Source organism: Lynx rufus, unplaced genomic scaffold (genome assembly GCF_022079265.1).
Source record: "Lynx rufus isolate CCGP_SWC_20201006 ecotype Redwood Valley unplaced genomic scaffold, mLynRuf1.p SCAF_4, whole genome shotgun sequence".
Taxonomy (NCBI): Eukaryota; Metazoa; Chordata; class Mammalia; order Carnivora; family Felidae; genus Lynx; species Lynx rufus.
Window position 1 is genome coordinate 156,428,313 of NW_025814856.1, and position 23,987 is coordinate 156,452,299.

The 23,987-nt window shown below is 43.0% G+C and overlaps 1 protein-coding gene and 1 non-coding gene across 2 annotated transcripts in view; one reads left to right on the top strand and one right to left on the bottom strand.

Moving 5' to 3' along the window:
- The window catches only part of TMEM178B (transmembrane protein 178B), a 366,236-nt gene that overhangs the window by 226,047 nt on the left and 116,202 nt on the right, over nt 1–23,987 (top strand). The gene's annotated exons all lie outside the window — the stretch shown is intronic.
- On the bottom strand, nt 11,026–11,110 carry TRNAR-UCG (transfer RNA arginine (anticodon UCG)). The gene has a single exon. It is a non-coding gene; the product is annotated as a tRNA-Arg (tRNA).

The window sequence follows — 23,987 nt, forward strand, 5'->3', positions numbered from 1 at the left end:
GCTGTAAATTAGTTAGTTATATAATTGAGCTGTTTCTCAACGTTTCCTTTTACTCACTCCCCACTCTGTTTTCTTCCCTGGAAATCAAAGAAGCATATAAAAGTAATTTGGGGTGTTCAAGTTGGAGGGCACTCCCGTTGTGGCCAGAAACATCTCATTAAGACGGTTACTAATGAGAACAACTGGAACCCTAGAACGCCTGCCCTCTATTTGACATTGGATGGCCACTGAAAGAAGGCAGGGGTAATGTCTATTTTCTTATGTTGTTTAGAGCAAAAGAAAAGGAAAACTCCTTTTTCGGTCACTCCAGGTACCAGCATCACATTGCCCGTGAGGTCTGGGCTGCTTAGCTTTGCTAGTGAGTTTGGGATGTTTGCTACGGTGTGGCGTAGCAGAAGAGCAGTGAGCAAACTCTCTGTGGCCCCTGGCCCCGTGGCCGTGGTACACGGTGTGTGCGGAGGGTGGTGGTGCCCGACTGCGTGCATTCCACCTCTCACAGCTGCCAGACCCAATCCTGGCTGGCTCGTGGCGACACCTCTGCATAAAAAGTCACATTACGTTTTAGAGACGGGCCCTTGGATTTTGTATTTTCGAAAACAGGTCCTTGGGAGCGTGTTTGCCTTGGGTGGGCTCCTCATCCATCACAAATAATTGTGCAGTGGGGGGTTCTCTCAACTGTAGGAAGTTGGAGCTGTCTATGAGAATGTAAGTAGTTATTTCAGAAAAACATAGGGGCTTCCACGGCCGGTGTCAGGGAGAGAAGATGGACGTGTATGTGCGTGTATGTGGTGGCTGGATTCTGGCCTTAACATGTAGAGCTGCATCGTTAATCCCCTAGTGGGCAAGCATTTCCATACCACATCAGAGTGAGCTATGGCAACCCTCTTGGGGCCTCCTTCCCTTTCTTTGGTTCTCTTCCCACTGGGGAGTGGAGGAGCCCGGGAGGGACCCTTTCAGCGGTGGGCAGCCTGGCGCAGCCAGGGAAGGCGCAGTATCTAGTTGAGCTCGGTAGCTGGACTGGGAAATAGACAATGTGCTGCAGTGGCCAGGGTGCAGCGAGGCAGTGGTGGGCCGTCCAGAGCCATGCAGCAAGCAGGGAGGGGTGGACCTGGTAATGTCTCAGGAAACCAGCCGCTGGAGGAAGTACGGGTTTCAGAAGTCAGGCTCTAAGTGGGAGGTTGGAAACCAAGGCTAGACTTCAACAAGAGGTCTAGCAAAAGGGTTAAAATCAGCAGATGAGATTTGAAAAATAAGTTAGTAAGTTGAAGGGCAAATATAAAATCAAATAGAAAGGCAAGGGCATTCATGTCCTTGATGAAAGAAAATCTGAACATTAAGGCAAATTCTCTTCCCGTCTCCCCACATCTCACCCTGTGGGGCACGAACTAGTCCTCGATGCTCTAAGTGTGGGGGCAGGCAATGGAGAGCACTGTCTGAATGGGGTGAGGAGGCAGAAAGACAGGAGCAGGCAGAACCTGGTACAGCCAGACCATCCTGAGTGGGTGGCCTCAGGCGTAGAAACCATAAAACATTTGCTGTCAACCTGGCTTGCGGTCCAAGAGCTGGGCATTCGACCGCGTGATAGGATTTAGGGCAAGCTGGAGACGGGCTTTTTGTCCGAGTCTTGGAATAAGACCAGGATCGAATTAACATGTGAGGGTGGGCAGGCATGATTTGATGAAAGCAGTGCCCATGGTGGACAGAATAATAGCTCCCAAGATGTCCACATCGTCACGTCTGGAACTCGTAAGTTCCCTTCCATGGTAAACATGACCTTGCATCATGGTGACCTTACTTGCAGACATGAGTAAGTTAAGGATCTTGAGTTAGGAGGTTAATTTGGATTATCTGAGTGGGCTTGTTACAAATACAAGAGTCCTCATAAAAGGGAGGCAGGAGCTTTAGAATCAGAGGGAGATTTGAAGATGCTGTCCTGTTGGTTTGAAGCTATAGGAGGAGGCCATGCACCAAGGAATGCAAGCTGCTTTTAGGGCCTGGGAAAGGCCAGGAGGCACATTTTCTGCTAGAGCCTCCAGAAGGAGCACAGCTCTGCTGATACTTTGATTTCAGCCCTGTGGGACCCATTTTGGACTTCTGACCTATACAACTATAAGATGATGAATTTGTGTGGTTTTAATCCACTAAATTTGCAGTAATTTGTGACAGCAGTGATAGGAAACTGGTGCGGGTACCAATTTCTTCTGAGATACTTAAAAAAAATTTTTTTTTCAATGTTTATTTATTTTTGAGAGGCAGAGACAGAGTACAAGCAGGGGAGGGGCAGAGAGAGAAGGAGACACAGAGTCTGAAGCAGGCTCCAGGCTCTGAGCTGTCAGCACAGAGCCTGATGCGGGGCTTGAACTCAGAGACTGTGAGATCATGACCTGAGCCGAAGTCGGACGCTTAACCAACTGAGCCACCCAGGCGCCCCTCTTCTGAGATACTTCTTTTAAAAGCTTGCACTACAAATTTCCTCTACAATTCCTCTTTAGCATAATTGGGTACGTATGGCTGTTTTGGTAAAACTTAAGTAACGATTTATGTTTTTGAGAGGAGTAAAATCATGCTTATTTCAGTCTCAGTTAAAACTCATCAGAAGATGATGTGTGTTTCTCACAGGACCCGAACTGTGGCCATACCACCTCCTGTTGGCCCCACGGTGTCCACTTCAGAAAAATATCTAAGGAAAACACAAAATACTCAGGGAGCATTGCAACAGAAAAACACTCAAGTTACAAAGTAAAATCAAATATCATCACTTGATGGAAATTGTGTCTAATAGATTGGTGGGTCATTGATGGATTTTATAAATATTGTATGAACCTGGTGGGTCATTGATGGATTTTATAAATATTGTATAAACATGGTGCATTTGCAGAGAATAGTTTCCTTCCTAGGTGTGTGTGGAAAACCATTTGCTATTTTTTTCCTGCAAGATGATTGGATTCTCCTTATTTTTCCCATGTTGTACGAATCACGTATCTGTATGTTCTCAAAAATGTGACTGTATCTGAAAGTCACTGCTCCCTTCCCCCAAATCTGGAACAAAGACACGGTCTAAAAAAAAAAAAAAAAATCACTTGCGGCCAAAACTACTGAGATCAATGCACAGAAACGTACAGACACCTTCAAAAACGCACACATCAACATCAGTGAGAAGGAAGGGAATCGTCTACTTTCTTCCTCAACCCAGAGCTGGTTTTGACCCTGTTTGGAGTTCTCTGTGTGCAAGCTAGAGAGAGGGATGCGAACTGCTTGCTGGTTGTTGTTGCCATGGAAACCGGCAGAGACAAAAGGCCACAAAAATGAAGGAATAAGATGACATGTAAGGATTAAAACACAAAACAGAATGGGGTTTGCTTTCTTTTTTTCTCTCCCCATTTTGCTACAATAACTTATTAAATGCTGTGGTTAAAGAAGCCAGCGGTGTGGGAAGGGAAGTAGGAAGAAGGAAAAAGGGCCAGATTTTCCTTCTGTCTTGTCACTTGAACTGCATAATCCGATTAAGGTTTCTCGGGGTAATTGCGCCTCACTCTTCCTTTCCTGCAAAGAAAAAGAATCGACCCATATGTCTGAAGGTAGCATGCAGAGCTCTCATTTCTCTTTAAGGAAGGAAATATGACTATTTCAGCTCATTGTGGGGGGAGACCTCTCTAACCAGTGGACTGACGGCCTTCTGATTGGGGTGTTTTCATCTCTAGAGGTCAAGGAGTGACTTCATGCCAGGGCTGAGGTGGGCAGGGTGGCCACCCAGGTCCTCGCCAGCTCTCAGGTGTAGCGATTCGGTGATTAATCATCTCAGTTACTGGACATAGGGGAAAGAGGACTGGGTTTCAAATGCATCACTTGCTTTCCTTTTTTTAACCAAGAAAATATGTATGATTCCAAGGCTCCTGTCCTGAGAAGTCCCAGAAATCTTCCCCTGCCTTTCTGCCAGCCCCATTTGCCCTTGGTCTAGAAGTTTCCTACATTTTGGGATTTCAGGGACTTTCTGCCACTTCAGAAACCAGTCTTAACTTCTCCGATGTCTTCTGGTAAAAATCTATGAATTACATCAAAAATACAACCTAAAAACAAACAAGTGACAAATAAAAGAGGAACGATCGATCTATTGTTCATTGTTCCCAACCTTGCTGCTGTTGGATGAGTGGATCATTTAGCCAGTGTTTGTCAAACTGTCATCTGAGGTCCACCTAAGGTCTGACTGGTAGAATCCTTTGTTAAAAATGCACATTCACGAGAATTCATCTGCACGGAGCCCCTTCTCAGACCTTCAGAGTGAGAATCTCTTGGGGTAGGCCTAAGAAATCTGCTCGTTTTACAAATGCTCGTTTTATCCTTAAGATAAAGCTCCACTTTTCAGCCCGGACGACCTCCAGGGAGGCCAAGAGTCCAGGATGGTGCTCAGTTAGCTCGTAAGTTAGCCCCTGTCTTGAGAAGACAGCTCTTTTGAGTAAGTTGATGACACTTTTCTTCTGGACGGAGAGAAGAGCAAGCTTGGTGTCCACTCTCAACAAGGCTCTTCTCACATATGGACCACTCAGTCATTCCTGGTTTTTTCCATGTGAGTTTCTGAAGTCAGCAAGGTGTGAAACTCTGAGCTATCTCGTGTTGTGTCGGGCTCCAGCTTCTCTCAGCTTGACTGACTCTTCTGCCCACCATGGCAGGCTCTCCACGCCGTGGGCTTTCGTTATCCACACCATCGTATCCTGATGCCGTGCCCACTTCCTGTCATCGTCTGGGTTGTCACTGCTCATGTCTGACTGCTCCTCTTCAAACACATCCTGTGCCACCGGGTCGCAAGTATTAGCTGCTTGAGAGTCACCTGGAAGGCTGGTTAAAACAGAGATCGTTGGGCCCGATCCCAGGGTTTCTGGTTTGGTTAGGTCTTGATGAGGCCTGAGGACGTGCATCTCCAGCAGGTTCCCAGGTGATGCTGGGACCACACGTTGAGACTCGCTGCCCTACCCTTCAACCACATGGTTGGACCCGGTAGGCCCCTTAAGGAGTCTGGTTCATCCCTGTCCCACTAACACCTCACACCACATTTCACAAGGCCATGGTTAAGAAATAATGTGGTATGTTGAATTGGACATAAAAGCAGACACCCCTATGACCTTAGACAAGTCTTTGGATTCTGACTGTGAATTTCCGAAGCCAGATGGCCCCTTACAGGGGTCTGGTTGGCACTCCCTGAATCTGGCACTGGCCTATTGTTAGACTCCTCTGTGGCCACGGACTCTAAAGGCAGATTGGTGCCCAGGCCATGACCTTCCTGCAGCTGCCCAGCTCAGAATCAGGCTTGCTATATGCCACAGCTGTGATGGGAAACTTCCTGAAGCCTCTACTCCAGCTCATTCTTTAGAGACAACTGAGGGACTGCCTGCCCATGCCCCTGGACCCCCTTCACACTCCCAGAGTGTCAATGATCTTGGCCTGTGATTCCCAACCTCCTTTGGGAGCAAAGTGACTGCTAATGCATACCACAGAGGACAAGACAGTTTGAATTGTTAGGTTTGGAAATCCAGAAAATACAGAGTATATCAGCACCTCGCCATATGCTGATCTAAAAGTTTGTTCTCTTGTGTTAATATATAACTGACATTGCCTAACAACGACCGTATTGACAGCAGCGGCTGTGAACACAGAGTTTTCCATTCAGACTTAAGTGCTTTAAAGTTTTAGAAGTTCTGTTCCACAGGCCAGGACACCGAGAGGTAGTGGGGCTCAGGAGCTTATCTGTGGTCACAGAGTTGGAGGCACTGGCCTCTGGTGTCTCTGCCTTTTAGACTTGGAGCTCTGAACCCCTGGTCCTGTGGTCATTCACCCCCTCAACTCCAGATCCAACTTCTATTCAATGGAAAGTTATAATAGGTTTCCAACATATTTTGGAAATATTTTTACTTAGAAATTTTTTTAATGTGATTTTAAAACTTCTTTAAGCCCATGGCTTATTAGAGAGAGAGCAAACTTGCGTATGTATGTGTGAGTGGGGAGGGGCAGAGAGTGAGAGCAAGAGAGACAGAATCCCAAGCAGGCTCCCATGTTGTCGGCATAGAGCCTGACTCGGGGCTCGAACCCACAAACTGCGACATCACGGCCTGAGCCACAATCAAGAGTCGGACGCTGAACCCACTGGGCCACACAGGCACTCTGAGCCATGGATTTTTAAGTCGAATAATAGTAGGGAGGCCAAAGTATAAAACCAGCAAAAATGGACCTGAAAGGGCCAGTGCCCCACTCTCTCGGAGCCCTGGAGATCCACAGATCAGTTTGAAAACCACCAAAGAGAGTAAAGATTCCAGAACTTTGTGAGTCAGAAGACGGGCTTTCAGCCATAACTGCTGCTAACTGGCCGTGAGGCGTGGAGCAAGGCAGCAAACTCGGAGACTCCGCGGCCTTGGTTGTAAAGCCACAGAGATGGACAAGGGCCCCACCACATCTCTGTCTACGACCCATTAGTTGATTAATGAGCTCGAACTAATGGCTGACAAAATGTAGTAACAAAATAGGCTCCTACTTTTATGAAGAGATTAAAGCTAGCCATAATTAGCACATTGCATACAAATGTGTTATGGAAGAAGAGCTTGGAAAGGAATTCGGGCCTAAAGTAAAGGTTACAAATGCACTTTCATTTATTTTTAAAAATTTTTTAAATGTTTATTTATTTTTGAGAGAGAGAGAGAGAGAGGGACAGAGTGCAAGCGGGGGAGGAACAGAGAGGGAGACATTAAATCCGAAGTGGGCTTCAGGCTCTGAGCTGTTAGCCCAGAGCCCGAAACGGGCTCAAACTCACGAACCACAAAATCTTGACCTAAGCCGAAGTCAGATGCTTAACCACTGAGGCACCCAGGTGCCCCCAAATACACTTTCACTTATATTCGCACTTTGCTTAGGACCCTTACTCCCCACCCTTTTCCTATTTATAGGTAGAAGGTAGCTACATTTCAAGGTAACTCTGGGCAAAGTGGCACAAATTTATTACTAATCGTACCTGAATTAATAACCGGTTACTTATCAAAATACCCCATGTTGACAAATAGATTTAGAGAGGGAGTTGATAATCGTGTGATAAAATCTTTAAACCCAAATGTCAGTGGCTTGGGATTGGTAGTAAAGGTTTTCTGGAGAGATTCTGGAGAAACAGGACATCCCCTCTACCTTAATTTTGTTTTCTTTTCTGTCTTCGTTAATTTAGGGTTTGGTCTCTTTTCTGGCCAAGCTTCAGTGAAGGTGACACTATTACAGCACGTGATGGAGTTTTCTCAGAATAAACTGTGGGATGTGCAGTAGGGTCATGTTATCCTTTTTATATTCAATTATTAGGTGATTTTGTCAGTATTCTCATGAGGTGATGGTTTGGTATAAACATTTAGTGTTTCACAGAAAAGGCAAAAGGAGGTCTGATGTGGCCAGGAAATTAGTATTTATTTTAGCAACAAACAAAAAACTCCCCAAAAAACCACATAGAACAGATTGGTTTAAATAATTGCTAAATCAAATTATAAATGATTACTCAAAATATCCTTGCTGATCATTTTGTCTCCAGCACCACTTTAACATTAGATGGGAATTTTTAAGCTTTACAGAAGAGACCTCCAATTTGGTAGCCTGTAAGAAATCGCCTTTGTTTTCTGGCATGTGGTCCAGATCTTACCTCCAAACTTTTTATTCTTTTATTTTAGTTGAAAGTAGTTTTTGGCCAAAATCGATGATAGGGAAAACAGTAAATGATGCTGTAGAAAATCAAACAGAGACGTACAAAAAAATAAAGACCTAGGTACAATTTGCTATCCTTTTCAGCAGTTCTTGGATGAGGTGTATCAACCCCTGGTAATATCCCATTCTGTCGTCTTTCTTTATTTTAGATATATAAATTATATCGCAAATCTTCATTTTAGATATGTAAGCTATATCTAAAATGTCATCTGAAAGATCGATCCCTTTTGGGACAGTATTTTAGCCACCTCCAGGGCTTGACTCATGGACAGTTTTGTGTACAGGTACTGGTTTTTTTAGCACCTTATGAGGAGGAAAAATGTGTCATTATCTGTATTTCTTTCCTGTCCTCACTCCAGCCAGACCAAACAGAGACTTTGGGTTTCTCTGTGTATGCATATGTAGACACACACACACACACACACACACACACACACACACACACACAGAATTAACATTTTTTTTTTCTATTAGGAGGTACATTTCTATTACAAAGTAAATTGCTCAGAAAAGAGAGGTGTCTCCTGCCCCATAAGGAGTCTTCTAGACTGGGTCCTATGTATGTTTCTCGTGAAACATACAGTATGGAGGAGAATCTTATACTGTGTGTACATTCTAAAAGTAGAGTTGAAGATGACATCTCTTTCCTCGGAAATCCCTTTGGGCTGTGCTCTGTTGGAGAGTAGCAGGCAGTCTCTTAGGATACCCCACAGGCCTGGTGTCCCCTCATCGAGGGAAGAGACCACTGTTGGTTAGCTGCGTATCAGATGACACGGTTGGTTTGTGTTGAGGAGCCACAGCGTGCTAAAGTACTTACCAGTAAGGCCCGGCATCGTGCCCCATGCAGCAGGAGGCTCCTGTCTGAGAGCCATGGTAACAAGGTGCTTCTGGGAGCAGCGGGTTCATGGCTCCCGAATGGCTCACCACCCGCCACCCCAGCGCTGTCTGCATGGAGTCTTGGTGCCAGGTTCTCCCCTTCTCTCTCTCTCCTCTCCTCACCCCCCTTCCCGACTGCCCTCCTCCTACTCCATCACCCCTGCTAGCAGCAGAATGTGTGATAATGAATGCAACCCAAGACAGACTAGCCTGACAATTTTGCTTTGTCGCGGTAGTTACATAGGAAAGATGATTTCACAAACAGCCTCGGTCATAAAACCTTTTGAAATTTAATTTCCAAAGGGCTGCATCTAATTACCACAGAACTTTTAAAAACAGTATTCATATTAGTTGGAGGCTTGGAGGCGAAAAAGATTTAAACAGATCTAGCCACATTTAGCAACGAACTCCATATTCTTTTGCTTCCTCCTGAGGTTTTTTTTTTTTTTTTCTTTTATTAGCCGGGTCTTTTTGTTTTGTTTTGTTTTAATTGCATTTTATTTTTGTCCTAGCTAAAGTTCTGGTTTCTGCTATCGTGGGTTGTTTTATTTTTTCGTTTCCAAATTTTACAGTTGTTTTACTATAAAAATAAGGTCACCAAATCAGCGAATCAAAGCTTCTTCTGCAATACAGCCCAGATTGTGTGAAGGTGTTCTAAAATCACATCTGAAGAAGTTAGGTCATGTTCTGTATATTGCATTTCACATGTCCATCATGGAGGCGTGTGCGCGTGGTTCTCTGGAGTGCTGGGCTTTTCCGCGGGCAGGCAGGGCAGTGGGGAGGCTGTGAAGGGAATGCCATGCTGACTGGGGGAGTCAAGTATTAGAAGAAAGACAGGCTTCTGGAAGAGAGAGACCATCTCTGGGCCATCTTGGCAAATTGTAATTTAGAGAGGGAGAAGCCTGAAATTAATCTAATTTAGACTGTGGGAAAAATGCAGCCATTCCAGAAAGAGTGTGGATAATTTCAGGCTGAAAGCAAATTTTAACTGACAAGAATATCTTCAGCCTAGTTAAGCTAATGAAACCTTAACTAGGTTACAAAGAAATCAGAATAGGAGAGTTTGAAATGGATCTGTGAAGAAAAGGAACAATTTCAGATAATGTGTCTTACCCTGGGCGGGAGGCTGATTTTCTCTGAAAGAGAATAGCTTTAGCCTAGTTAAGCTAATGAACCCTTAACTAGGTTACAAAGCCATCAGGGCATGAGTCAGCAGAATTGACACCAAAGAACCTATCAGAATCCCATTAAGAGAGTGACAGGTAGAGTTCATGACCAGGTACCAGGGGCATGTAGCGTTGACTGACGAACCGTGGTGCGTTCCCACATGATTGACACTCAGGCAAAGGAAACAGGCCCACAAATAATATAGCAAAACCTTGGATTGAGAGTAGCTTGTTTTGCGAGTGTTCAGCAAGACGAGCCAACATTTCATTTTAACTTGATAAACGAGCGATGTCTTGCAACACAAGTAGTACGTGACGCTGAATGTCACATGACCACAACTGAGCCAATGGTTCTTCTGTCTCTCTCTCTCTCTCTCTCACTGTGGGATTGTGGGTGATCGTCTCCCATGCTCAGATGCTTGGTCTCAGGCCATGGTGTTTGGCAGAAATCGGTGATTTTTCAGAATGTTGGAAGGTACCCACAACTGGCACTGGTGTATTTTTTGTCACTTCAAAGCACCTATGGATAGTTCTTTGCTTTTCCATGCAAGAGTGAGCTTAGGAACGCTTTGCTTCATTCTAGGTCAGGCTGCCTGCAAATATAGACCCTTTCCTCTGCCGCCTTATTGCCAGTTACTTTAAATACAGTCTGTGACCAGAGTTTATTAATATGTAGTGTAGTCAACATCCGTTAGTGATAGTGAAAGTCGTCCTACATAATAACCCTCCTCTCTCTTGTCTCTCTCGCCCCAGCCACGAACGTTTTCAAAGGTAAGTGCGGGTTAATTTATTTTTCTTTATACTTTGTATTTCCTTTATTATTTTGTATTAAATTACAGTGTTGTAATCCTTTTTATATGAATATTTTTGGGTTGTAGAACAAATCATCTGAGTTTCCATTATTTCTTACGGGGATCTTCGCTTTGATATACAAGTGTTTTGGATTACAAGCATGTTTCTGGAATGAGTTATACTCGCAAACCAAGGTTTTACTGTAGTTTGAAAACATTTTGTAGTTTTTCCATCAGACTCTTCTTCACTTTATTTCATACTTAATTGATGTTATTGATTCATAGATAATAATGTAGCTTTTATTTATAAACCGGAAATGCTCTATATTTTTTTTAAACTTTTTTTTTTTTTTTTACATTTATTTATTTTTGAGAAACAGAGTGAGATAAAGCATGAGCCAGGGAGGGGCAGAGAGAGAAGGAGACACAGAATCCGAAGCAGGCTCCAGGCTCCTAGCAAGGTGTCAGCACAGAGCCCAAAGTGGGGCTCGAACCCACGAACTGTGAGATCATGACCTGAGCCGAAGTCAGACGCTCAACCAACTGAGCCACCCAGGCGCCCCAGAAATGTTCTATATTTTTAAGTACTCTATTTCATTTCTTTTCTTTTCTTTTCTTTTCTTTCTTTCTTTCTTTCTTTCTTTCTTTCTTTCTTTCTTTCTTTCTTTCAAGAGACAGAGAGGGTACAAGTAAACAAGGGACAGAAAGAGAGCATGAATTTCAGGAGGGGCAGAGGGAGAGAGAGAGAAGGGAGAGAGAGAGAGAAGCTGGGTTCATGTTTTACCCGAAGTGGGACTTGAGCTCACATCAAGTGGGACTCATAGTCACAAATCATGAGATCATGACCTGAGCTGAAGTCAGATGCTTAATGACTGAGCCACCCAGGCGCCCTTAAGTATTCTATTTCTGATGTATACTTTCTCTGGATCCACCTCGTTCAGATTTTTAGATCGCCAAAAAACATTACATATTTTTAAAGTTTTTTTAAAGTTTATTTATTTTGAGGGGGGGAAGGGCAAAGAGAGAAAGAGAGAGAGAATCTCAAGCAGGCTATGTGCTGCCAATGCAGAGCCTGATGTGGGGCTCAGTCCCACAAACCATGAGGTCATGACCTCAATGGAGATCAAGAGTCAGACATTTAACTGACTGAGCCACCCAAGCACCTCAAAACATTGCATATTTAAAAATTTTTTCTTTAACATTTATTTATTTTTGAGACAGGGAGAGACAGAGCATGAACGGGGGAGGGGCAGAGAGAGAGGGAGACACAGAATCGGAAGCAGGCTCCAGACTCCGAGCCATCAGCCCAGAGCCCGACGCGGGGCTCGAATTCACGGACCGCGAGATCGGGACCTGAGCTGAAGTCGGACGCTCAACCGACTGAGCCACCCAGGCGCCCCGAAACATTGCATGTTTTTAAATGTATATTACTCAAGGGGACTGTTCCAATTTCTTTTTGGTCAACCTATATCTGCGGGTAGAACAAGTAACTGGTGGATCATCTTAAAAGCAGATACCTCACAGGAGAAGCTAGACAAACAGGAAAGGGATACGGACACACGTTGGTCAGGCTCCAAAAAAATTGAGATGGACAAGGTCACATTCAGACATTCAATATGTATGTTTTGAGCTCTTGCTGTGTTCCAGGCACTGTCTGTGGCACTTGGGTTATGACAGTGAGCAAAGCAGACAAAGATTCTGCCTCATGGAGTTTACATTCTGGTGATGGCAGATAGGCAGTAAACAAAACAGGGAGGTGACTTATCTGATGTGTCCAAAAGTGTACATTGCTTTGGAAGAAAGGAAAACATAGCAGGCTAAGAGTATGGGAGTGTTGGTGGTGGGGAAGAATGTGGTAGGAAGCCTTGCTGGTGGCCCAGTCAGCATGTATTGAGTTCCCAATATTCCCAGATCCTTGAGGAAGAATTATTCTACCCAGCCACCCACGTCTCCACCCATCCATTTACCCACCCATCTACCCATCCGCCCATCCATCCATCCATCCATCCATCCATCCATCCATCCATCCATTTGACCCATCCCTTCACTTACCCACCCATCTACCCAGCTACCTACCCGTCGATCTACATACCCACCCATAATGTGTACCTGGCACTGTATTGGGCTTGAAGATACAGAGATGAATAAGACATAGTCCCCACCTTTAACATACCACAGTTAAAAAAAAAAAGACATAGGGAAACCAGTAATTACACAACAATTACACACAACCAGTAATTATACAAGCAATATTAATATAGGATCCCTGGAAACAATATAAAGGAGAGAATAAAAGGGTTATTAAAGTAAGAAAATGTAATATATTTTTACCTGGTTAAAAATTTTTATTTTAAATTATGAAATATTTCAGACAAGGAGTACGTAAAATATCCATACATACTTTTTACATGGGTTTTATTTTTCTGATACACCCATAAATACATACTTCCCTGAAGGTTTTATAGTGCTTGAAAACTGTAGGGGACTTGCCCATCCCTCAAAGAATTTCCTTTACTTCCAGGTATGAGACCATTCCTGGGAAGTCCTGCAACATGCGATCCGAGTACACACTGACGTCAGTTTGAGCAAATCTTACCGCCATGTGGGTCATAGATGGAGTGGTGTTAGCAGTGCAGTGACCAAAGTTCTGTATCTCTGGAACTGGTCTCCAGAGTGGTTGGAGCACCAGTTTCCTTCAAAGCTGAAAGCCACGGAAGAGTGTCTTCCATATTGCTTTTACAAAGATTAGCCTAGGGGTGCCTGGGTGGCTCAGTCGGTTAAGTGTCCAACTCTTGACTTCTGCCCAGGTCATGATCTCAAGGTTCGTGAGTTCAGGCCCTGTGCGGGGCTCCATACCGACAGTTCAGAGCCTGCTTGGGATTCTCTCTATCTCCCCCTCTCTGCCCCTTCCCTCTGCTAGCACTCTCTTTCTCTCTCAAAATAAATAAATTAAAAAAAAAAAAGATGAGTCTAGCCATAGCTTTTGTAAATGTAGCAAAACCCTAGTGGCTTAAAACAAAAATTATTTAACTCGCGACTTTCTGAGTTGGCAGTGTGGGCTGGGCTCAGCTGGTCAGTTTCTTCTCATCTTCAGGAGCTCACTCCTGGCATCTGCTGTCAGCTGAGGTTGGCTGAGGGCTGACTAATCCCACATGGCCTCCACTGGAATAGCTGGTCTCTGTTCTGTGGGGTTTCTTATTCTCCCACAGGCTTGTTCACATGGCAGCTTGGCAGGGTCCTGAGAGAGCAGCGGTGTTCAAGGCACCCATGTGCAAGTACAAGGTCACTTTTGCTGCATTCTGTTGCTCAGAGTAATCCATGAGCTCAGCCTAGATTGCAGGGGTGGGGAAACAAATTCCACCCCTTGATAGGAAGGTTTTCAAAGTCACATTTAATTTAATCAATCAATCAATCAATTAATTAATTTTTAAATATAATTTATTGTCGAGTTAGCTAACATAGAGTGTAAACAGTATGCTCTTGGCTTTGGGAGTAGGTTGCCATCATTCATTGCTTACATACAACACCCAGGGCTAATCCTAACAAGTGCCCTCCTCAGTGCCCATCTCTCATTTTTCCCTATCCCCCATCAACCTTCAGTTTGTTCTTTGTATTTAAGAGTCTCTTATGGTTCGCCTCCCTCTCTGTTTGAAACTATTTTTCCCCCATCACTTCCCCCATGGTCTTCTATTAAGTTTCTCAAATTCCACATATGGGTGAAAACATGATATCTGTCTTTCTCTGACTGACTTATTTCACTCAGCATAATACCCTCCAGTTCCATCCACGTTGTTGCAAATGGCCAGATTTCATTCTTTTTCATCGCCAAGTAGTATTCCATTGTATATATAAACCACATCTTCTTTATCCATTCGTCAGTTGATGGACCCTTGGGCTTTTTCCGTAATTTGGCTATTGTTGATAGCGCTGCTATAAATATTGGAGTACATGTGCCCCTATGAATCAGCACTCCTGTATCCTTTGGATAAATTCCTAGTAGTGCTATTGCTGGGTCGTAGGGTAATTCTATTTTTAATTTCTTGGGAACCTCCACACTGTTTTCCAGAGCGTCTGCACCAGTTTGCATTCACACTAACAGTGCAAGAGGGTTCCCATTTCCCCACATCCTCGCCAACATATGTTGTTTCCTGAGTTGTTAATTTTAGCCACTCTGACCCACAGTGTGAGGTGGTATCTCAGTGTGGTTTTGATTTGTATTTCCCTGATGATGAGTGATGTTGAGCATCTTTTCATGTGTCTGTTGGCCATCTGGATGTCTTTGGAGAAGTGGCTATTCATGTCTTATTCATTTCTTCACTGGATTATTTGGTTTTTAGGTGTTGAGTCTGGTAAGTTCTTTATAGATTTTGGATACTAACCTTTTATCCTATATGTCATTTGCAAGTATCTTCTCCCATTCCATCAGTTACCTTTTAGTTTTGCTGATTGTTTCCTTTGCTGTGCAGAAGCTTTTTATCTTGATGAGGTCCCCATAGTTCATTTTTGCTTTTACTTCCCTTGCCTTCGGAGACATAATGAGTAAGAAGTTGCTGCGGCCGAGGTCAAAGAGGTTTTGCCTGCTTTCTCCTCTAGGATTTTGATGGTTTTCTGTCTCACATTTAGGTCTTTCATCCATTTTGAGTTTATTTTTGTGTACGGTGTAAGAAAGTGATCCATTCATTCTTCTGCATGTTGCTGTCCACTTCTCCCAGCACCATTTGTTAAAGAGACTGTCTTTTTTCCAATGGATACTCTTTCCTGCTTTGTCAAAGATTAGTTGGCCATACATTTGTGGGTCCAATTCTGGGTTCTCTATTCTATTCCATTGGTCTATGTGTCTGTTTCTGTGCCAATACCATGCTGTCTTGATGATTACAGCTTTGTAGTAGAGGCTAACGTCTGGGATTGTGATGCCTCCTGCTTTGGTTTTCTTTTTCAACGTTATTTTGGCTATTCGGGTTCTTTTGTGGTTCCATACAAATTTTAGAATTGTTTGTTCTAGCTCTGAGAAGAATGCCAGTGCAATTTTGATTGGGCCTACATTGAATTTGTAAATTGATTTGGGTAGTATGGACATTTTAACAATATTTGTTCTTCCAATCCATGGGCATGGAATGTTTTTCCATTTCTTTATGACTTCTTCAATTTCTTTCATGAGTGCTCTGTAGTTTGCAGTGTACAGATCTTTTACCTCTTTGATTAGGCTTATTCCTAGATATTTTATGGTTCTTGGTGCAGTTGCGAATGGGATCAATTTCTTGATTTCTCTTTCTTTTACTTCATTATTCGTGTATAGAAATGCAACCGGTTTCTGTATGTTGATATTATATCTTGCACAAAATCACATTTTAAATGAATGTGGATTCAGGGAGGAAAATAGAATGAGTGTGGCCATTTTTGCAAATAATTTGCCCAAAGTCCAGCATTATTTCACTCTTTCACTTCAGTCTAGAAGTCTGCTTTGCTTTTATGTCTCATGTCGTTTTGTTCTGTTCTGTTTTGTTGTTGTTTTTTTTAATCTGGAGAATTTTCCTAATTTTATGACCTTTCTAAACACCTCTTGACTTCAGATCTCTGAGGCAGGTGTCCTCAGAGATAGGAAACAAAGATGCAGCTGATGGTTCCCACCTTCAAAGTGCCTCTGCAGAGGCATATAACGATCAGAGAACACCGCCATTTCACAGAAGTTGAGCACCCCAAATGTGCCCAGGTCAATATGAGAAAGGAGACAGCCAAAGATGAATGGGACACAGTCTCTGTTTTCAGGCATTCATGGTTGTTTTCAAACTATTTTGCATTGTTTTGGGTGGCTTGCTCTCCTTCATTCCTACGTTCAAACACAAAGCTCTGTGCATTTTACTTTTATTTATTTTTGAAAGATTTTAAAAAATATTTATTTATTTAGAAAGTGTGTATGTGAGTGGGGGAGGGACAAAGGAAGAGAGAATTCCAAGCAGGTTCCACACTGTTAGCGCAGACCCGGATATAGGGCTCAGTCTCATGACTCGTGAGATCATGACCTGAACCAAAATCAAGAGTGGGACACTCAACCGACTGAGCCACCCAGGCACCCCTAGATTTCACTTTCAAACGCTTTCTGGAGGCATCCCTCCTACCTCAGTTGAGTCCCCTTCATCTGTTGCCATGACTACAACACAGTCTTCTTGCTGGTCCACCTGCCTCAATTCCTCCTCCTCTGCCAGGCTGTTGGTTAAGTCCATACTGCTGCCCGGATGTTCTCCAACAAGCACATTTGGTCACGTCACTGCCCTGTGAAGAGGCCTCCATGGATCCCCTCAGCCTAAAGGCTCACAGCTAAACATCTTTGTGCACCATGCAAGACCCTTTTTGAGTAGGCTTCCCATCACCTACCGTCTCTCCAGGCTCATCCTCACATTGTTTTTCTTGAACAAAATTGGCCTCCACTGATGGTTCTTGAATACACTGATAGTTCCTTGAATATACCAGTCTTTCTCAAATCTTTTCCCTTACACACACTGTTCCCTTTGACAAGAACCACCCCTCTGCCGTTGGTCTGCCTAAAGTTCTGAGCTTTCTTTGAGGGCAGGTTATTCTCAAGCAGACACCTACATTATTTAGAAGTTGTGTATGAAACTCCAAACACACGCCATTGCTGCCATTTATAATGACTTCAGACTTTTATTTCTACTTCACGTGTGAGCCCTGTCGCTCCTCTCCTGTTCCAGTCCCGCCGCATCATCATAGTCTCATTATTGTTGTGTTGATTTTCTGAGACCTCTTGTAAGACAGTTTCTTTTCAACTTTGTCCAGAAAGTAGCGCTTACTAAATATTAATGGAATGAACGAAATCAAACCGGAAAGAAGCGGAAAACATTAAGTATATTTTAATTATACTGATGGACAGGCAGCAGAGTATCATGTATTCATCATTAGACTTGATGCCAGATGTTGCTTTGCCACTTAATAGCCAGTTGACCTTGAGGAAATCTCATTCCTTCTTTGAAGTCTTGGTTTCCTTATTAGCTAAAGAGGAATGAACCTACCCTCTCTGGCTCATAGGGCCGGGAGGATCAAAAGAAAGTGAAATGTGGGCATCTAATTATTCACAAAGCAAAACACAAAACTAGCACTCATCTTTCTGGTAGGCTTCAAGGAATGGTCTTTGTCCCTGCCACTGCCTTGCTCCACAGTGTGGGGTCTGTGACTTACAAAGACTCCGGTAGGCAGTAGCAATATACATGCTTTGGGTATTAGTATACGTTCTACTTTGAGCTTACTATATAGCCTTCCAGATTCCGTCATTTTTTGTTTAGTTGTTGTAGAATAAGCTATCCTCACAGAACGTTAAGGGACGTATGACCTCAGGGGAACATGCTGCATTCATTGGGAAGGTTCTTGGTGCTGTGGTGATTGTCATACACGGGAAGACCTCTTCCGCCTCCTGCCACAACCCTTGAACCTCACTGTCGGTCTGACCACAGTTCTGACAAAATAATGAAGCAGCCTACTAGTCCCAGTTTAGTCGGGAAAATGGGAAGTTTAGGAGTTAGAGCGTTATGTGTGTGACAGTGCGCACGAGCACACGCGTAGGTACGTGCACACCTGCTCAGGAGAGAAGTTTTCATTTGGTGGAGGCTCCTTGCATTCTTTGGTGGCTCCTTCCTCCCTATGCACCCACTCCCCTCTATTATTAACCTCCCAAAGCAAATCCTTTTAAGCCTTGAGAGACTTACCGTGGCAACCCATCTTTCTGCCCTGCTCTCTCCTTTATTTATTAGTAAATTACTTACCTGTTTCCGTCCTTTACTTACTCCTGAGCCAGTGCCCTTTGTACCATCTCCTTCTGAGGCATTTCTCTGAGCTTCTCCCTTGTCTGTCATCTTTGCGGGGCTCCAGGTGTTCTTTCTTCTCCACCCTTTATGTGAACTGATCTGGAATATCCTTACAGGCTTAAGAGATTCGAGCTGCTGTCCATTTAAGATTAATCTTTTTACCCTTTGATTTTTAATTTTCTTTTTGTTGTTTTGCTTAGAAGAAACAAAGTTGTTTGTGTTAATGAAAAATATTCGCGAAAGGCAGCCTGCCTGGGTAAACCACTGCCTTCTGGCAGACTCTCTGTTGCCATGATGAAAAGGGTAGAAGGGATGAAGGACTGTCCCCTAGGGAAGGCAGAGGGAGAGCCAGGTGAATACTGATCATTTTCCAGGGCCATCTCCAGTTTTATTGAAGGAATCAAATGTTCTTGCTAATATTGTCAGGGCTTTGGCTGCTGTTCAGACTTGGTGACTAACTCAGGAAATAAAGGGAGTCAGAGGGTGGAAAATCTGAGGATAAAAACAGCCATGACCAGACAACGCTTTTCTCCTGCAATGAGTCTCAGAGAGGCCCTGGGGCCCCAGGGACCCCTGCCAACTTCATTGTCAGTTTTGCATCTGACACGAATTGAGAGAGATCCAGAACAGATGAAGATCGTTGGTTCTCTATTAAAGAGGGAGAGGAAATATAATAACAATTTCAGGGCCTTTTAATTCCTGAGTGGGGTAGGATGGGTATGTGCTGGGTGGAAAGGGCAAGGTAGAACCAGGTAAGCCTGGATAGGCATTCCATACAGGTTTAAGTTTCTATTAGAACAAAGGCTGTCGGGAGGACCCTGCCTCTGAGTCCAGGTTGCGTTCAGTCTCTGTCCACTTCATTGCAAATATGATATTTTGTGGCTTATAAAATATGCCTTAAGTCAACAGCTGGAGCACAAGATTTTAGTGCTTAGTACCTGAAGCTACCTGAAGCTTAGGTACTTTAGTACCGACTTGAAGCTAGGGTCTGTGGTGAAATACACATACACAGTTATTGTGGATTATGTTGCAGTTTGTTTTCATTGTGAGCAGAGAAAAAAATTGAATCAGAACAAGAGTGGATTCCTAAAGAAGGTGAGAAATACTGTGAGTGATACTGATTCAGACCCACCGACCCCCAACTTTATCTTGTGCTACAAATGATGTGTTTGAAGGTTCTTCTCATCTTTCCTTTTTTGTTAATTTTTTTTGTTAATGTTTATTCATTTTTTTGAGAGACAGAGGAGACAGAACACGAGTGGGGGAGGGGCAGAGAGCGAGGGAGACAGAATCCGAAGCAGGCTCCAGGCTCCGAGCTGTCAGCACAGATCCTGACATGGGGCTTGAACCCACAAACCATGAGATCATGACCTGAGCTGAAGTCGGACGCTTAACCTACTGAGCCACCCAGGTGCCTCTCTCATCATCTTTCCTAATGTGAATCTTGAAGGTTAAGTGCCTTCAGTCTTCTCCCCTTTGAGTTTTTTATGGCTAAAATGGACAACTTTGTCTAAACTCTTTTTCTTTTTAATATAATTTATTGTCAAATTGGCTAACATACAGTGTGTAAAATGTGCTCTTGGTACATTCCTATGATTCATCGCTTACATACAACACCCAGTGCTCATCCCAGCAAGTGCCCTCCTCAATGCCCATCACCCATTTTTCCCTCTCCCCCGCTCCCCTCCCATCAACTCTCAGTCTGTTCTGTGTATTTAAGAGTCTCTTTTGGTTTGCCTCTGTCCTTCTCTGTAACTATTTTTTCCTCTTCCCCTCCCCCATGGTCTTCTGTTAAGTTTCTCAAGTTCCACACATGAGTGAAAACATATGATGTCCAAACTCTTTTTGAATCTTTCTGTATTTCCAGTCATTACAATCTACCAAAATAATGAGGTTCATATCTTTCTAAGGCTTGTTGTTCGTTTTTTGTTTGTTTCCAGTTTTTATTCAAACTCCGGTTAGTTTAATGTTACAGTGTAATATTAGTTTCAGGAGTAGAATTTAGTGGTTCATTACTTCCATACAACACCCAGTGTCTCAGGCTTGTTGCTAAAATTGCCTTTTTTGGGTCCTGAATTCACTCATGTTTCTTATTCTTTCCTGGCCACCTATCTTCGTGTTTGGGGCCCTGTGAAACAAAGTCTGCTTCGTCTACATCATTCATGACATGATCAGCATTGGCCACATTCTTTCTCAGCCCTTGCTGTCATGGCAAGGCTACTTAGTTTTGGGTTCCCAAACCCCTAAGGGACCTGAGGAAGAAATCCAGCGCGTTCATGAACTTGGATGGGAAAAATCACACTTTTATTCTCACAAGCATCTACTTGAAATTTAGTATTTTCTTCCATTACAAATCCTACCAATAGACACTACAGGCATTTTCATACCATATAATTGTTGCAGGTATGAGACGATCATTTATGTTCATCGCTGCTTGGAAATTATGGTAATCATTACAACTATCAGACCTAGTTACTTACTGTGCTGATAAAGATGCTACTATATTACTTTATCACCAATTTGTTTTTAAAAATATCTTGAAAGCTAGATAGTATCATCATTGGTTTCTGAAGTAACATGGTGTATTCTATTTTATATGTTTAAAAGGATTATCCCAGGAAGACATTCACAGGCTCACTAGACTGTGGAAGGGGTCCATGGCACAAAAATGAAGAATCCCAGTTTTACAGATGAAAAGTTTTCAAGCTTTTTGGAATTCTGTCTTCATACATCAGCTCCTACACCCCGGAAACCATTTAACTGCTCTTATCTGGAACTCCGTTTCTATTAAATACTTCTTAAGGACAAAATTGAACATAGCATTTAAGAAATGAAGTGTTATGGTTTATACAAAGGAAAAGTAAACCTTGGTGCCCCATTTCAATTTTATATTTTGATGATCAACATTTTATTGACCTTGGTTCTTAGCAGAACACTGGCCAGGTATCCTTAGGAAACCATCCTTTCTTAATGGATATCATTCTACAGGGAAAGTTTGGATTATTTATGTTGTAATATGTTACCTTGTTCCCTTCATTAAGATTCATTTTTCATTTTTTTTTTCCAGATTGCACAGGCTTGTAAGATTTTCCTGTATCTTCCCCTTAACCCCTGGTATCTTTTTTCAACAGTTTGACTTTCCTCCCTCCACACCTCTTTGGTGTTATCTGTGAGACACCCGTATGTCCTTTTTCCTCAACATCATTTTTAAAGATGCCAAACAGCACTGGTTTGGTGCTTATCTTTGAGAAACCAGGCTCTTCATATTATGCTTCTCTACTCGGAGACACTTTAAAAATACTCTTTGCTCCCTAAATACCTCTTTATGTATGAACCCCCAACTTTACCTTATCTCCTCAATTCCATCACAGCACATTCAATAAATTAAAAAAGCACCAAGTGGGGGAAAATGATATTAATGACTAAGAAATTCTGTTCCTCTTTATTTAAATTCCCACTTCTTTTTGTCTAATAAGTAGGCAGATAGGAGTTTTCTCTTGTTTGAATCATGTTGTTTTCCCATGAATAGGGAACATTTAGGTTTAAACCTGTCTACGAAAAATGAATAGGAGATGAAGAGTTTAGACAGATCATCAATAGATGTGGAATTGTGATTTTTTAAATTTTATGAGAGAGAGAGAGAGAGAGAGAGGGAGGGAGGGAGGGAGGGAGAGAGGCATGAACAGGGGAGGGGCAGAGGGAGAGAGACAATCCAAGCTGAGCGTGGAGCCCAACACGGGGCTAGTTCCCACGACCCTGGTATCATATCCTAAGCCGAAATCAAGAGTCAGACAATCGACTGACTGGGCAGCCCAGGTGTCCCAGATGTAGAATTGTGATTTTAAGAGCTTTGTTAGATACTAAAAGTCATTCCCAGGTGGATTCAATCTTTTGCACGTACACACACTCCCCTCTATATGTCTTGCTGCATAGACAGTTCAGAATTACCATAACCTATTACCGTAGGTACCGTGATTATCGTAACAGCTCATAGTAACCATAGTTACCAGTTCAGAATGACCGACTGTCTTTCATAAAATAGTAGCTATATTTGGCTCCTTGGAACGGCTCCAAGAAATTCTCTTTGGGATACTGTTTCATACAAGATCCAAGAATCTTGTGCTCGTATCTTTAAAAAAAAAAAAAAAAGGCATGATCCCTCGGTGTTTTATTGATGATCTGTTTTCTTCCTGCTCTCCAGAGTATATCTAGTCTAAGGGAAATGTACTTATCAGTTCTGCCCTAGGGTGGAGCCCACCAACTCCATGCTCTCCTTGCACTTGAGTCTCGCATAATGAACACACTTGATGGTATTGTCGAAGTTCTGTATTGATTTTCTCTTTACCATTTTCTTATAGCAACTGCCATGCTCTAACGTCTCTTACTCATCCTGTCCCAAACTGCCCTCCAGTGACTCCTAAGTGACCCTTATCATTAACTCAATTGCTAACTTACTCTAACCATAATGACTGTAAACAATTGTGGATGGTAACCTCTTCTTTCAAGGGTTTCTGACGCAATTTGGTTCTCAGTGTCTCAGGTCCTCTTGTTTTAGGCTCTACTGGCCATTTCTCCAGATGGAGTTCTTTTTATGAATGGGGGGTGGATTTTCAGCAAACCAGTCGGTAGAACAGGCAGCCATTTATATGTGTAGGTTATGTATTTTGGCCAATTTCATTCTTGAATTCCTTCATAACTCTTGAGTACATGCCATTTCATGCCAACCATTAACTGATATTTATTTTGTAAATTGAGTTTTGTGGCATGCTTGCCTATATAATCGCCATATGATCGTTCTTCCCTGCTAATCGATCCCAGATTCTGTTCACATAGGATAAAGTTCCTCTGACAGCATTGGAGGATGAATCATGACTGATATGAGCCAGTCAGGGTAATCCCATTCCACCCCAACAGATACTCCTTTTCCCAGCTTCCCTTGCATCTAAGGCTGCCTGTGGATCTGTTACAGCTAATAATAAGAGGAAAGGTTGAGTCTTCTGGAAACTGATGGAAAGGATTTTGATTCCAAATAAAAGGCTAGATCTGATGAGAAGAGGATCTTTCAGTGTACCTGGTGGCTCAGTCGGTTAAGCGTCTGGCTCTTGATGTCGGCTCAGGTTATGATCTCACAGTTTGTGAGTTCGAGCCCCGTGTCGGGCTCTGTGCTGACAGCGTGGAGTCTAGAGCCTGCTTCGAGTTCTGTGTCTTCCCTCTCTCTCTGCCCCTCCCCTGCCCCTGCTCACATTCTGTCTCTCTCTCTTTTAAGAATAGACATTAAAAAAATATTTTTATTTATTTATTTTTTAAAAATATTTTTATTTATTTATTTTTTAAAGAGAACCTTTCTCCCTCTGCCCCTTTTTTCTGCTTGACATTCTAGAGCACACGTGTGATGTCTGCAGTTCCTGTAGCTGTCCAGCCAGCCTGATGGAATGTTCAAGAGGGAGCGCAAAATGCTGACCCAGCATCCTAATGTTTTTGAGCCCCTACACTAATTCTAACAACCCATTTCCAGCCTTACTGTTGTGTAGGATAATTACACAACTTGAATATCTCATAACTCAGATTTTCTCTTGCTTGCGGCCAGTCACGCTCTTAACTGATTTGGGCATAAGAAACAC